The 15,943-nt window shown below is 47.7% G+C and overlaps 1 protein-coding gene across 3 annotated transcripts in view; it reads left to right on the top strand.

The window, feature by feature from the left end:
- The first annotated feature begins 3,287 nt into the window (after positions 1-3,287).
- R3HDM2 (R3H domain containing 2) overlaps positions 3,288-15,943 on the top strand; it is a 210,072-nt gene continuing 197,416 nt past the window's right edge. For all 3 annotated transcript variants that reach the window (XM_056117497.1, XM_056117498.1, XM_056117493.1), the window contains exon 1: positions 3,288-3,371. The gene's annotated coding sequence lies outside the window, so the exon portion shown is untranslated. The remainder of the gene's footprint in view (positions 3,372-15,943) is intronic.

Genomic DNA, 15,943 nt, shown 5'->3' with positions numbered 1-15,943 from the left:
TCCACCACCATGGATCCCAGTATCCCTCCCACACCCATCCCCTCCCATCCCACCCTGCCTCTGTGGCAGGACATTCCCTTTTGTCCTCTCTCTCCTTTTGGGTGTTGTGGTGTGCAAAAGAGGAATTGAGTGGCAATCATGTTCGGTCTATAGTCTACTTTCAGCACGCATCTCCCATCCTGGGCGGATCCTCCCAACACCCTTTATTTGGTGCTCCCTTCTCTATCTGAGCTGCCTTTTCCCTTAGCGTGTGCGGCTGGCCTCCAAGCCATGGAGTGAACCTCCTGGTACTTCTCTTGGCTACTAAATAGCAGGTTTTGGGTCAAGGGCTCTTCCAGGATCCCAGCTAGCTACAAAGGTAGAATTACTTATTTTTCAAAAGATATTTATTTAAAAACATTAGTTTTGTTGAGACATAATTCACCTAACATAAAATTGATCCTGTTCATTAAGTGTACAAAATCAGTGTTTTTTCATATTCATATAATTGGGCAAAATTGCTAAGAATATTAAGAATATTTCATCAGGGATCTGGAGAGATAGTGCAGCAGGTTGGGTACTTGCCTTGCACACAGCCACCCTGGATTTGATCCCCAGCATGCCATATGGTCCCCTGAGCACTGCCAGGAGCAACTCCTGAGTGCAGAGCCAGAAGTAACTCTTGAGCATTGCCCAGGTGTGGCTTCAAAACAAAAAAACTTTTCACTGGGGCTGGAGTGATAGTACAGTGGGTAGGGCACATGCCTGACCCGAGTTCTACACGGTCCCTGAGCACTACAAGGAGTGGTTCTTGAGTGCAGATCCAGGAGTAATTCCTGAGCATCGCTCATCCTCGCCCCATCCCTCCCCAAAATTTCATCATCCTCAAAAAACCCCCTACATCCATACCCATTACCATTCATTCGCCACTCTCTGTACCAAGACTGTAAGGTCTGTGTTTATGGTGTGGGGTGAGATCTGGCTGTGCTCTGGATTTACTCCTGGCTGCGTGCTCAGGGATCACTCCTAGGAAGCTTAGGGGACCATAGGGTTGCCATGAATTGAACTCTGATGTCTGCAAGGCAAGTTCCCGATCTGCTGTACTAGTCTCTGTGACTCATAGGGTTTTACTTATTTTTGTCGTTTGGGTCACACCCGTGATGCTCAGGATGCTCCTGGCTCTGCACTCAGGAACTATTTCTGATGGTTCTTGAGGGACCATATGGGATGCTGAGGACCGAACCTGGGATGGCCATGTGCAAGGCAAACACCCTATCCGCAGTCCGTAGAGGACTGGATTCTTATTTATAACATCTTAATTTCATTCTTGGATGTGTGAAAATTAATACTCCGAAACCCTGTTTAATGAGGTCAAGAGGCTAGAAGGGTGCACGTGTGATCAACAAACTAAGGCCCCAACATGCGTTGCATCTCTGCTGGGAAGAGATGCTACTTTATTGCCCTAGCAGAAGGAAGACAGCATCTTCACTGATCATCTTGCCAAGGGAAAAGGCGTGCTGGTGTTGTTTTTGGGCCACATCCCACTACACTCAGGATTTACTTCTGACTGCATTCAGGGATCAATCATGGCAGTGCTCAGGGGACTGTATGGGGTGCCAGGGATCAAACCTTGGTCAGTGGTGTGCAAGGCAAGTGCCCTGCCCACTGTTCTACCTCTCCAGTCCCCAAGATGCTTTGTTTGTTTTTTAGGGCCTCACCCAGCTGTGTTCAGGACTTAGTCCTGGCTCTGTGCTCAGAGATCACACTTGGTGAGGCTAAGGGGCTGGGCGTATGGTACAGTACTGAGGAAATTGCTTTCCTTGTATGCGGCTGACCAGGTTTGATTCCTGGCACCTTATTATGGCCCTTCAAGCCTTGACAGAAGCGATTCCTGAGCACATAGCTAAGAGAAAGCCCTGAGCACAGCCAGGAGTGACCCAATACCTCTAAAAGTTAAAAAAAAAAATGGCAAAATAAACAAAAACAATCAAATTGACTCAAGGATGAACAGAATGAGGAAGATTGGAAATTTAAGTTGCTCTTTGGGCTTGTTTGCTTCTGAGTCTTCTGAGCAGTGTTCAGGGGTCCTTTCTGGGGTACACTCCCAGTGATACTGGCTAACACCAGTTAGCCAAGTGGTGCTTGGGCGGTGCTCAGGGGCAGGACTAGGAATCCAATCTTGGTGCTCCTTGGCATTCCAGGCGGTCCGCAAACCTGTTGAAATCTCTCCAGACTTTATTCTTAAAATTGGGGTCACTGTCAGAGGTGCCCTTGAATTGCAGAAGGGGTAAGTCCCCCTGGCAACATAGGACTGACAGTGGTGTGCTTGACTCTGCGGTGCTCAGGAACCTCCAGGGACATTTACCCTACAGCACTGGGGGCGAGGAGGTGCTCTGGCCCGGACATCTGGCCCCGAGAGCTGGAGAGCATTGGGGAGGCTGGGTACTGAACCCACGCTGTTGGCACGGAAGGCAAATGCCCTCCCCACTATACTATCTCTCTGGCCCTCTCAGCTTCCGGTTGATTCTTTTTTTTTTTTTTTTTTTGCTTTTTGGGTCATATACCCAGCGATGCACAGGGGGACTCAAATTCTAGCTCATGCACTCAGGAATTACTCCGGCCCATATGGGATGCTGGGAATCGAACCCACGTCAGCCGCGTGCAAGGCAAATGCCCTACTCGCAGGAGGAGGAGGAGGATGAGGAGGGGGAGGAGGAGGAAGGGGAGGAGGGGGAGGAGAGGGAAGGAGAAGGAGGCAGAAGGATGCGGGGGGAAGAAGGGAAAACGTAGGAGGAGGAGAACGAAGGAGGGGGAAAGCGGCCGTCCAGCTCTCCCCCGATCTCTTCTCCCCCGACCCCGCGGCATCCACCGGCCGTGGGGCGCCCCCGGGGCAGACCTGCCGCTCGGGACGGAGGTGTGTTTCCGAGAAGGCGCCCCGGGAAGGCGATGGCTTGAGCGGGCGCCGCGGGCCGGGCCGGGCCGGGGCCGGGGCCGGGGCCGGGGCCGGGGCGTCGCAGGCCGGGGCCGGGCCGGCGCGGCGCCGGCAGGAAGCGCCGACGCGGGGGCGCCCGCGCCGTGACGAGCACGCGCGACGCGCTGACGTGGCGCGCAGGCCGCGGCGGGGGGCGGACTCGGGGCCTTTCTTCCCCTCCGGCGCCCCTCCCCCTCTGCTCCCCCGCCGGGCTCGCCGCCCCCCGTCTCCCCCTCCTCCCCGAGCCCCTCTCCCCTCCCCCGCCCTCCCCGCCGCCCCGCCCCGCCCCCGCCCCCCGCCGAGAGGAGCCGCCCCCAGGAGCGCGCCGCCGCCGGCCGTCGGGGCCGCGCCTCAGCCGAGCGGCCGTGGGCCCGGCGGCGGGCGGAGACTCGGGCGCCCTCCCCGCTGCGGCCCGCGCGAGGTGAGGCCGCCTCCGGCCGAGGGGGCGGCGGGGCGGGCGGCCCGTGGGGAGGGGGCGTGGCGGCCGCGTGGGCGCGCGGGGGTCCTCGCCGCCGCCGCGGCCCGAGGTGCCCGCGCTCGAGCCGGCCGCGTCCGGGGCTCGGGGGCGGGGGCGGCGGGGGCCGTGGGCCGGAGCCCGAGCGCCGGGCAGGACGACCCCCGCCCCGGCCAGGGCGGCCCCCGGGCTCGGGACGGAGGGCGGGGTGGGGGCCGCCACCACCTGTGGCCTGTTTGCTGCTCGGGACTGAGAACTGTTGCGCCCCGGGCGGGCGGGCGCGCGCGCTCGAGGGGGGCCCGTGCCCGGCTGCTCCGGCCGGGCGGCGGGAGGCCCCCGTGGCGCGGGAGGGAACGAGGCCGGAGGGTTCCGGGAGCCGCGCGCGGCCGGGCTGCTCGGCCGCGGCCCCCGGCGGGGTTTCTCGGGGGCCTCCAAGTCGGGCCTACGCCCCAAGCCCCGCTCGCTCCCGAGCCCCCTGGAAACTTGGAGGTTTCAGTGGCCTGCGGGAACCCAAAGTTTTCGGCGTTCGCCGCCTTGAACCTCGCAGCTCCACGGCGCCTTCAGAGCCTTTGGTCAGGCGAAGCGAGTCCCTCCCGGGCCACGAGGAGAAAAGGCCCCGGAGGAAACCCCAGACAGGTGGGAGAAGCTGTCAGTTCGCGCTCCGCTCCGCCGAGGACGTCCTTGCGTCTCCGATTTGGAAACAGACCGGATTAGAGGCCGCTGTGAGAGCGAGAGGCCTGGGGAAAGGTGCCCCTTCGGGCGGGCGCGTCCCAGATCCTTAGCATTTCACTGGGTTCGAGAGTCAAATTGACATTGGTGTTAGTTGTTTGTGGATCCACTCACTTCCTAATGCCTTACTAATATTATTATTATTACTGTCTTCTAATACTACCTTATAACCCACCTGTTCTTGGAACCTGAGGCATCAAGATTTAAAAGAAGCTTGAATAGGGACTGGAGGGCCTTTGACTTGAATGCAGCCGACCCGGGTTCAGTCCCGGCATCCCACATGGTGCCCCGAGCACTGCCAGGAGTGATCCCTGAGCATGACCCAAAAAGTCAAAATAAATTAATAAATGTCGGCCATGTTGGCTGCGTGCAAGGCAAACGCCCTACCGCTGGGCTATCGCTGGAGCGATAGCCCAGCGGGTAGGGCGTTCGCCTTACATGTAGCCAACATGGCCGACCCGAGTTCGATTCCTCCGCCCCTGAGAGCCCGGCAAGCTACCGAGAGTATTCGATATGCCAGACACAGTAACAACAAAGTCTCCAATGGAGATGTTACTGGGCCCGCTCGAGCAAATTAATAAATAGGGGCTGGAGCCGCGCAAACTGCCAATCAGGATTTGATCACTGGCACCCCATATGCCCTCTCCGCAGGGTAATCCCTGAGACAGAGCCAGGAGTAAGTCTGGAGCATCACCGGTTTTGGCCCCCAAACAGACAACAGTTCAAATAGGCCCCAAAGGTTCCACCCAGCATCTGTTTTAGCCCAGGGTTCCATCCCCAGCGCTGCAGGTACCCTGAGCACCCAGGCAGGGGAGGGTTCCCCAAGATCTCCAGCTCTTTATACCGACACCCTCCCCCCCTTCAGTTCCCTTTTAGTTGTCTTACCTCCCACATCGACTCCGTTGTGTTCTCCACAGGACTGAGAGAGATGCAAACTTTTCTTGCAGGCCTGATGAACTGTTAGCAAAAGTTAAATTTCAGAGTTGCTAGTTCCAGTTGTCCTTGTGTTCACTGTATGATCTATACCATCTCTACCTGTGGATCTTCACAATTTAAATCATAATTGAAAATATTGCTTCTATATCATATAGAAGTGCCTGATATTTAGAGGGTGCTTGATTTTTTTTTTTAATGGAAAGGAGTCAGAAAAGGAAATAGTATCCTATCTCAGAATACCAGGCTTTATCATTCTCCCTGGTTTCCTGCTCTTCCTTCAGGGCATCAGACAGCAGCCCTCAGAGGTTGTAAAGATTCCTCAGATCTTCCTGGATCACCTTTCCTTGTCAGGCTGCATAGTCTTGTCCTCTCACCTCCTTCAGCACTTCATTCTATGATCTCTCAGTGGCCTACCCAAATTGCAGTCTTTTCCCCAGGTACATTTACATAATGCCCTATTCCTGCTCTGCTTTCTTCCTCTATTTACTCCTTTACCTATAATGGACTGCATATTCCACCTGCCACCCAGTAGCAAGTCAACAGGGTCAGAGAGCTAGTACAGGGGTAGACATTTGCCTTAAATACAGGCTGAACCTGGTTCAATCCCTGGCATCGCATATGGTCCTCTAAGCACTGCCAGGAGTGAGGCTGAGCATAGCTGGTTGACATCAAATCCCCGCCTCCCCCCCATCCCCCAAGAAAAGAAAACTTCATGAGGACTGATATCCTTGATAATTGCTTTACCCTGACCATGTTGCATAGCACTTGACATTTAGCTGGTGCTTAAAAGATTTACTTAGTGACTGGAGCCAGATAGAGCAGGGGTTAAGATGCTTGCTTTGGTATGAGCTTGTATGCAGCTGACCCAGGGTTTTATCCCTGGTACCACATACGCCCCTTCCCCCACCCCTCCCCCCTACACCCCCCCTCCTTCTCTGGAGTTAATCCTTAAACACAGCCAGTGAGTTGTATCCTTGCGTGATTTCAGTCTTTTAAATTTCTAAATCATTCTTGGTCAGTCCTTGGGAGTATTAAACTTTCACTAGGATTTTGTAAAGTATTCATCAGAAGAACTTGATTTCTTGTGTTCTGCTGTCAGTTCCTGATACGTTTCTCCTCATAAGAATTCTTGCAAGTGAGTAAAAGCACTTTGAAGGCAGAGAGTGGCGTAGGTCTTTGGGATTGATGATTTTATCTATTTTTTATTTTTAAATTTTTATTAGTGAAACACCATGAGGTACAGTTGTAGATTTACAAATTTTTGTGCTTGGATTTCAGTTATACAACGATCAAGTACCCATCTTCCACCAGTGCCCATTTTCCACCACCATGGGTCCCAGTATTTCTCCCATCCCCCATCCCCCCATCCCACCCTACCTCTGTGGCAGGGTATTCCCTTTTGTTCTCGCTCTCTTTTTGGGTGTTGTGGTTTGCAAAAGAGGCATCGAGTGGCAGTCATGTTTGGTCTATAGTCTACTTTCAGCATGCTTCTCCCATCCTGGGAGGATCCTCCCCATACCCTTCATTTGGTGCTCCCTTCTCTATCTGAGCTCCCTTTTCCCCTAGCATGGGTGGCTGGCCTCCAAGCCATGGAGCATTGAGCTCCCATTTGATCCAGCAATACCACTCCTGGGAATATATCACAGAGAGACAAAAAAGTATAGTTGAAGTGACATCTGCACTTGTTTGTTCATTGCAGCACTCTTTACAATAGCCAGAATCTGGAAAAAACCTGAGTGCCCGGGAATAGATGAATGGTTAAAGAAACTTTGGTGTATTTACACAATGGGACTGATGGTTTTAGAATGGAGCTTCTCAGTCTTACTTGTCCAAACCGGCCCTTTTTAGGAAAAACAGAAAAAATCACAGTGCCTCCTGGAAATCTTCCTCCTTTAAGGAGCAAACAGAAAGTGCCCTTCCAGACACAACTAAGCAACTAATTTTCCCTGGATCATTGCAGTGACTGTCTCCTTGAAGGGGTTTCCACCATTTTGGGGATCACTATTTTGCATTTGGGGGTCACATCCAGTGGTACCAGGGATTGAATTGGGACTGCAGACAAAGTGGCCGCATGCAAAGCCAGTACCCTGTCAGGCCCTTGGGGTCATGCAGAGAAAGTACCATATCCCTCAAGCTCTTGGGGTCACAGTTTTAGAGAAAGATTAATTCATGGCTTGAATTTTAACTGCTTTAGATTCTTCACTTCAGGCTTGTTCATGAATCTGATGAGATCACCTTCTTTACCTCTTTGGCCTGAGAGAACTGAGCAGGCTGGCTTCACTTTGAGTTTTTCATGAAAGATAATTTTTAATATTTATTGTCCTGGCTCATTGGGTTAGCTTCCCCTCCTCCCATTCATGTGGGGACAGTTGAACTAAGAAACTATTCAGAATATTTAGAAACAGTGATGGAGTGTTCACATCTCAGGAACATCTGATCCTTTTTTTCCCCCCTCACAAAATAATTTGGGGTGGGGGGTGCATTTTTAGCAATTAAATTCCATTGTATTAAGTCTGAGAATAGAGCAGGGCCTCCCTCCCCCAAGTTCTGTGATTGTCACTCATTTATATGTTCTTTACTCTGGATTAGTGCGTGTGTTGCTTTCATTGACATTCTGGTGAGAATGACTTGGAGGGGACTTTTTTGTGGAAGCAGTTTTAGCCATTGTCCTTCAGTTTAAGAAGACAGTGGGGGTGGGGTGGGGGCCGGGGGTCAGAGCCAGAGTACAGTGGTAGGGTGTTTACTTTGCACATGACTGATTTGGGTTTGATCCCTGACATCACATATGATCCCCAAAACCTGCCAGGAATAATTCCTGATCGCACAGTCAGGAGTAACAAAACCCTGAGCATTCCTAGGTGTGGCCCAAACTCCCCTCCCACCCCTCACCCCCCCAATAAAGGGCAGATCTGGGTGAGACACAGCTTTTAACACTTTGTGGAAATGTTGGTGATGAAGATAGTTTTTTGGTTTAAGCCTGAATTTCATTCACTTACTAGTGTGACAGCATTAGAAGTATAGGGCCAGAGAGATACTCAGTGGTCTGAGTACATACTCTGCATGCAGGATTGGGTTGGATTCTTGGATAGTACTCATGGTCCCTTCAGCACTCTTAGGAGTGACATTTGAGCACATAGTAGGTATTAGATCCTGAGAGCTGCTGGTACAGCCCTCAAACAAAACAAAATAGAAGTATACTAGTAATTTTTGCTTTGTGAATAATTTCTTTTTTTATTGGTGGGGGGTGGGAGGTGGGGGCATATCAGCAGTGCTTAGGGGATATTCCTGACTGCTGAATGTTCCCTGTTGGTGCTTGGGTGACCATGTGGGTACTGGGGAGTGAACCAGTGTTAGCTGTGTGCAGGGCAAGCACCTTAATGCCTGTTCTCTCTCTCTAGTCCTTGTGAATAATTGCTGACATAATTTAGACAGATTGATAAAACCTGCCATGTTTGTTTTGCTCTCTTTTCAGTCCTTTCCTATGTTTCTAAGAAGTCTTTCTTATACCCAAGAGGTATTTAAACATCCCTCTGCTGTGGTCTCACCTTTAAATATTATTATTATTACTATTATTATTTATACTTCATACCTGGAAGTGCACAGGGATTACTCTTGGCAGGGCTCAGGGGACCATAGATATTGCTGGGGATCGAACTGGGGTTGACCCTGTTGAAGATAAGCATCTTAACTGCTGTGCTATCTCCAGCTCTAACTGTGTGTGTTTTCAAGTTTTCTGCGCTCCATGTAAGACTGGATAAGGGACTCTGAGTGTCCTTGGTAGAACATGATGCCAATTTACAAGGAGGAAAAAACAACTGGACTCATGGCTTGAATATGTGGCATGACTACAGGTGCTTGGGCTAACTATAGCAACCTTCGTCATACATGGTAGCGTTGGTATTTTCTTCCAGCTGCACAGCTGCATCTTTTTCACCCTTCCCCCCGCTACCCCTCCCCCCGTGTGGAAAATATTCCATTTCATAGTCTTTTATTGGTTATTTGTGGTCATCAGTTTAGTGGTATAGTACCTGTTCCATCTCCCCACTTAAACCAGTCTGTTCGTTCTTAAGCATGAGTTTATTTCTGAAGGTTGTAGATAGGAACTATCTTAGCCTTAATCTATTTTCACTCTTTTTTATTTTCCTTATATTCTTTTTTCCCCTTTATATTTCTTTAGTACATAACTGTTTTCTCCAACACAGAGAGAAGTTGAAAGTTCTTAATTAAAATGATTGGCGGAGGGGCTGGAGTGATAGCACAGCGGGCAGGGCGTTTGCCTTGCATGCGGCCGACCCGGGTTCGATTCCCAGCATCCCATATGGTCCCCTGAGCACCGCCAGGAGTAACTTCTGAGTGCAGAGTCAGGAGTAACCCCTGTGCATCGCCAGGTATGACCCAAAAAGCAAAAAAAAAAAAAAAAAAAAAAAGGTAAAAGATTGGCAGTGACTCTGTCATTTTTACATGGCTATATATATCAGGACAAAAATTCTGGGATTCTTCTGAAATTTGTTTGTTACTTTTGCTTTTCTGCAGGGTCTCTTGTGAGTTGTTCAGTTGTTTGAACCAATACTGGGAAAGCTATTTCAGCTCTTTAGTTTTGACAGAGTTTCCCAGAGTGCTTTTCCATGCTTCAAACAATTTGAGATCCCTAGCCTAGAGAAGAGAGAGTGGATAGGAGAAAAGGCGCGAAAGCTTCACATAGCCATGTCTCCCAATAGTCAAAATACTTTAAGTATTTTTAAAGGACCCATTTTATTTTATTCCTCCTCAGTCAATCACAAAAAAATCTTTTTATTTCTTTTAATTGCTTGCTTACTCATCTTACTGTGACTTGCTCTAAAGTGACCAAAGACAGTTGATTTTTCCTGGGAAACAATTTTCAGGACTTTTTGGGTATTTTCTTTTTAAAAAATTTTTAATTATTGAATCACCATGAAATAGAGCATTACAAAGCTGTTCATGATTTGGTTTCAGTTATATAGTGTTCCAACACCCATCCTTCCACCAGTATAATCTTACAGCATCAATGTCCCGTTTCCTTCCCAACTCTTCCCTACCCAGCCTGTCTCTATGGCATGCACCTCCTCTCCCCCCCCATACTTTGGGCAATTTGGTTTGCAATACAGATCCCTAAAAGGTTCACATGTATATCTCTTTATTTACTTTCAACACTCAGTTCTTTTCCAGAGTGATCATTTCCAACTATTGTTGTCATACTGGGCCCTCCTCTGTCCTATCTACCCTCCGCAGCCGCTTCCCCACCTCACACACACACACTTGTAGTAATTCCCAGCTGGGTATTTTCTTGAAGGGGAAAATGACACTAATTGTTAATACTCTGTAAGATTTGTTCCCTAGGGACTGTGGAGCATTAATACAGTGGGTAGTGTGTTTGGGTTTTATTTATTTTTCTTTTTTGTTTTTTGGGTCACACCTGGTGATGCACAGGGGTTATTCCTGGCTCATACACTCAGGAATTACTCCTGGCGGTGCTCAGGGGACCATATGGGATGCTGGGAACCGAATCTGGTCGGCCACGTGCAAGGCAAACACCCTACCTGCTGTACTATCACTCCAGCCCCAGTGTGTTTGTTTTGTATGTAGTCAACCTGGATTTGATCCCCAGCACCCATATGGTCTCCTGAATTCCCCAGGAGTGATCTCCAAATGCAGAGCCAGTGCCTGGAGTAAACCCTGAGCATAGCTAGGTGTACACATAAAAAAAAAAAAAAAGATTTCTTCCCTAGCTTAAACTAGTGTTCTCTGTAGATACCAACAGTATATCTGAGCAGTGCACACCCAGTGGTTGTACTCCTGACTTTGTGTTCAGGGATCTCTCCTGGTGGTACTTCGGGGCTGTATTATGGTGCTGAGGATTGGGTTGTTTGCATGCAATACAAGTGTCTTGCCCCCTGTATTATCTCTCGGGCCTAGTATATCTTAGTTTTGCTTCCCTTTTCTTTTCTTGATTATTTATATGTTATATATACATGATAATTTCCTCCCCTCCCTTTGTTGCTGCTGTTGTGATGATGAGGGTACCACATGCTTGGTTGTGCTCACCAAGTATTGTACATCTGTTTGTGATGCTCTCACATGAGACCATGGGTTTGTGTTCATGTGTGTTGCACACTTTAGTTGTGCTGGCACACATGTTTTTCAGGGGTTGTGCTCATTTAATTGTACCAATGCACATTGCCAGTGGTGCTCTTATATTCACAGGGTGTTGCACTCCTGGCTGCAGTGTTTGCAGAACGTTGGTTGTGTTGCTTTACTTTCAGTGTTCAAGCATACCTGGCTGTGTTCCAGAGATCACACACTGGTGGTGTGGCGATCCCAGACAGAAGTGTTTCTGCAGTTGGGCAGGTACAGGATTGAACTCATAGCTTCATGCTGGCAAGACAGACCCCTATTAGCTGCTGAACAATCCTCTGATTCTCCTTCCCTTTAATATTGCTGTTGTGGTGTTTGGGGGTCACGCACTTGGTTGTGGTACTCGCATACAAATGGTTGCAGGTCTTGAAGTCTGGGGAGGGATGATAACAGTACCACAGGGAATATACTTGTTGATGAAGGTTTATACTGGGGTTTGAACTTGTTGCCTCACATCTACAAGACAGGCACTCTGTCACTGAACCACATGCTCAAGTCTTTAGAGATATTTTAACACTGAAGACCTCAAAATCTTTTTACAAATAAATGAAGATTATAATCTTATTCTTGTACATTAAGGTTCTGAAAGACCCCAGTCTAAGTCTTTATTTTATAGAACTAGACGTGCAAAGATAAGTAGATTATCAGTAGAGCTTAAAACAACGTGGTTTTAGGGCCAGAGAGAAATGGTACAGCAAGTAGGACACTTGCCTTGCACACAACAGTGTTTGTGGTTCTTGAGCACAGAGCCAGGAGTAAATGAACACTGCCAGGTGTGACCCGAAAACAGTTCAGTTAATTTCTCATTAGTTTTTGTTGATTGTGAGTCTGTATTGGGAAAAGAAAGAACTAGGTTTACAGACTAGTCAAATTCTATTTTGATCTTAAGAGGTAATTTTGTGGGGCTGGAGCGATAGCACAGTGAGTAGGGCGTTTGCCTTGCATGTGGCTGACCCGGGTTCAATTCCCAGCATTCCATATGGTCCCCCAAGCACTGCCAGGAGTAATCCCTGTGCATTGCCGAGTGTGACCCAAAAAATCCTAAAAAAAAAAATAAAAAAGAGGTAATTTTGTTGTGGTGTCAAGGATCAAGCTCAGGGTCTCATGCATGCAAGGCATACATTCTACTACTGCTTCATATTCCAAGAAACTTCTGTGTTTTGGGGCCACACCTGGGGATGATTGGGAATTACTCTTGTTTCTACACTCAGGGTTCACTCCTGATGGTGCTCTGGGTACCATAGGCGGTGCTGGGGATCAAACCTGGTCAGCCATGTGCAAGGCATGCACCTTACCCTCTGTACTATGACTCTGGTCCCAAGAATTTTTAATTTATTTAAAAAAAAAATTTTTTTTTGTGGCTTGCTCAGGAGTTACTCCTGGCTCCACACGCAGGAATTTACTGGCAGTGCTCAGGGGACCATATGGGATGCCAGGGATCGAACCCAAGTGGGCTGCGTGCAAGGCAAATGCCCTACCCACTGTACTATCGTTTTGGTCCCAGTCCAAGAATTTTTTTATAGGGTGCACTCAGCAGTGCTTAGGGACTTCCAGCCATACAGGAAGGTGCTTGGGGAACCAGGCGGTGCCAGGGATCACACCTAGGACCTCACATATGAAAGGCATTTTCTCTACTTCTTGAACTTCATCCTTCTAATCCCTGAAGGTAATTTTGCTAGTAAAATTAATTTTGTAATTTTGTCTAATGTACAGACTGAAGATAGACTTTTTTTTTTTTTAGTGGAGTGAGGGACTCCCCAGTGGCATGTGTAGCTATTCCTGGTGATGCTTGTGACTGCTCCTAGGGAGGCATGGCCTCATGGGTGTATCTGGAGGCTTAGTGACGAGATGCTGCTCAAGCCTGGTGCGACTGACTGGCAGTCACCAGGGCCACCCCAGTGGCGCTTGAGAATCTGTGTGGTATCCGGGACTGAAGCCAATGACTGTCATATGCAAAACTTTCACTCTAGCCCTTGGATAGACTTTTAATTACATTAACTAGTTTCTTCTTCCCTTGATTGATTACCTCCTTTGTATGGATGCTGTTGTATATTTCATATTGATAACATTTGTATTACAGTATTTTTTTATTTTTTGCTTTTTGGGTCACACCCGGTGATACACAGGGGTTACTCCTGACTTTGCACTCAGGAATTACTCTCAGCAGGGCTTGGGGGACTACATGGGATGCTGGGAATCAAACCCGGGTTGGCCGCATGAAAGGCAAACGCCCTACCTACTATACTATAGCTCCAGTCCCAGTATTACAGTATCTTTAATAATGACCAAAGCCATATTTTGTATCTACGAAAACTTTGTCTTTCCTAAAAACTCACTGGAAGGACTAAAAAGATAGTACAGTGGGTAGGGCACTTGCCTTGCATGTGGTTGACCTGGATATGCTCCCCAGGACCCATGTGGTCCCCTGAGCCCTGCCAAGGGTGATTCCTGAGAGCAGATCCAGGAGTAAGCCCTTAGTACCACTCGGTGTGACCCTAGAACTTAAAAAAATCCTAAAACAATAACAGGCAGTCAGACAAAACCCCACAAAAATATCAACAGCAACAACAAAACACCTAACCAAAAGCAATACAATGAAAACACAAGGCAACATTGGAACTTAGGATGCTGTCAGAACTTACTATTCTCCCTCTTCCCTCTCTTAGTTGACATATGATAATGAAAGTCTCCCATTTGCTTGGTTGTGGTTCGTACCCATTTGATTGTGATGCTCATCAGGGGTTGCATTCTTTAATTGCAGTGCTGCATGTACTTGTGTTCAGTAGGGGTGGCCTTTTTGGCTGTGCTGCCCACACCTCTTTTAATTTGCAGTGATTGCTGGGGATTGGACTGTCAGTTGCAGAGCTTGCCTAGGCCCGACTATGGCACTGGGGATGTCAGACAGCAGAGTTGCTGGGTTTGTGCGTGGTGCTTATGTATGTAGTGTCAGGCATCAAAAATCTTAGCTTCATGCTCCAGAAGCAGGTTCTTTAGACGTTGCATCATATCCTGGCCTCTTAATTTTTTGTCTTTTGGATAAGAGTGTAAAAGCTCTGTAAGGACCTTGAGAGATAGGAGGGAGAGTCCTCAAGGCAGAGAGATTCAATCAGTAACAGATACATTTGAAATATAATTAATTTCTCCCTGATTTCACAAATGATCCTTTTTGATTTGTGGAAGAAGGAAGAAGAAAATCAAAGGTAGTACTGAGCGGAAAAACTCTGAGCGAAAAACTCAGAAAACATGTGCTATGGATGGGGAGTTAACTGTGTACCCCTGGAAGTCACTTGATATTTCTCACGCCTTGGGGGTATCACCCAGTAATCATCGAATTCAGTGGCAAAAATGTGATGTGCCATCTTGAACTTTCTATCCTTTCCTCAATTTTCTTGCAGTGTGTGTCAGTTTATTCTTTCTTAAAATGTTTTTGGGACTTGTTCTTTTTTTATTTTTCTGCTTGTCTTCCCAGCTCTTTTTCTTCCAGTAATTCCTAAAATGTGTGTTTCTCTTAGGTTTTTATTGTGTTCTTCCTCTCCACTTCTGGATCTTAAACCAATGGTATGAGTGTTTCTTGGCAAATATGTTAGTGGCTCTGAGGACCTTCTCAGGAGTTAAGGATTGTCTCAAATGATACAGTACTTGCTATGCATGTGTTGATGTCCTGGGTTTGATCACCAGGACTACATTATGCTTCCCCCCCAGCACTCCTGGATGACTTGGTGGCTCCCAAGTATCACCAGTGGCCCCACAACAATAGTGACCCTTCCGAAAAAAAGAGCCTTCAACATCTGGCTCCCACCAGTCTCTCTGATCAAACTTCTACATTTTTCTGCTATTAATATGCCTTAGTCCTGTTACTCTTTTTACTGCCCAACCTCTTTCCCCACTCCTTATTCTAGTATCAACTCAAATGATCCCTGTGAACCCAAGAAAGATCATTCGTTGAGGCTTATTTGGGGCCAGAACTGTAGTAAAGCCAATAACTGAAACTCTAATTTAGTTTTTCTTTTTCGTTATCTACTGTGTGTGTGTGTGTGTGTGTATATGTGTGTGTGTGTGTGCGCGTGTGTGGTTTGGGGGCCATACCTGGCAGCGTTTGGGGGACCACGCCTCTTGCCAGGGAGTGAACCTGGGCTCCTTCAAGGAAAGCATGCACCTTGGTCCATCTATCACATTGGTTTCAGCCTTCTATTAGCTACCACTCTTTTCAAGTCTTATTTTCCCTTCAGAGTTGGTTTAAAATTCTTTTTTTTTTCTGTGTAAAATTCATTTTTTACTCTTCATCTAGTAGTGTTTTTGACTGTTAAAGAAATAGTAATATTAAAAAGGTTTGTACACTAGAAGTGTTTTCCCTAAATGCTAGTGAAGACATGGCTTCTTTTGTTTCTTTTTAACTATGTTGACTATACTGACTGCTGTGAAGTAAATTCAGCACACAGTGAAAGAGAAATTCACTGAAGTGACTGGCTGTTCAGAGCCAAACTGATGCCCCAGGCCAGGAAATACTTAAGTCACTAAGTGAGAGTGGACCGGCTCACCTTCACAGATATGTTCTCAATTTCTATAGAAAGTTGAATGTTCAAAAGGAAAATATAATTGTTCGCTAGAAGCTAATATGTTTTATTAACTATAAGAGATTGGTTTCTAATGTTCTTAATTGATAAAGCAGAGACACTGTTTACAACTTCAGCTTGACTTTATAGAGTAAATTTAGTGGTTGC

Source organism: Sorex fumeus, unplaced genomic scaffold (genome assembly GCF_029834395.1).
Source record: "Sorex fumeus unplaced genomic scaffold, SorFum_2.1 ptg000035l, whole genome shotgun sequence".
Taxonomy (NCBI): Eukaryota; Metazoa; Chordata; class Mammalia; order Eulipotyphla; family Soricidae; genus Sorex; species Sorex fumeus.
This window is presented reverse-complemented; position numbering and strand designations above follow the sequence as displayed.